This window comes from Penaeus monodon, chromosome 30 (genome assembly GCF_015228065.2).
Source record: "Penaeus monodon isolate SGIC_2016 chromosome 30, NSTDA_Pmon_1, whole genome shotgun sequence".
NCBI classification, from domain to species: Eukaryota; Metazoa; Arthropoda; class Malacostraca; order Decapoda; family Penaeidae; genus Penaeus; species Penaeus monodon.
The window spans coordinates 4,269,569-4,269,778 of NC_051415.1; the positions used below are offsets into that span (position 1 = coordinate 4,269,569).

At 37.1% G+C, this 210-nt stretch overlaps 1 protein-coding gene across 1 annotated transcript in view; it reads right to left on the minus strand.

The window, feature by feature from the left end:
• Positions 1–210, minus strand: part of LOC119592475 (vigilin-like) — a gene marked incomplete in the record, with an annotated part of 12,647 nt that continues 12,437 nt past the window's right edge. Inside the window, 1 exon segment of the mRNA XM_037941303.1 lies at positions 1–199.

The window sequence follows — 210 nt, forward strand, 5'->3', positions numbered from 1 at the left end:
ATACTTAATTGTGTTGTTAGTGTCCCCTTTTACTCAATGTGAAATAAGGGTGTACCATATTCTTCTTCTTAACTTAAAAAATACCCCAAAGAAAAAACACCACACAGCATCAAGTATTGAAGAAAAAAAAAAAAACTAGACAGGGATGATCCCCCAATCATTCTGTCCAGTGTACAAGCGACCAACTTTCGCTCTTTGTCCCTACACCAC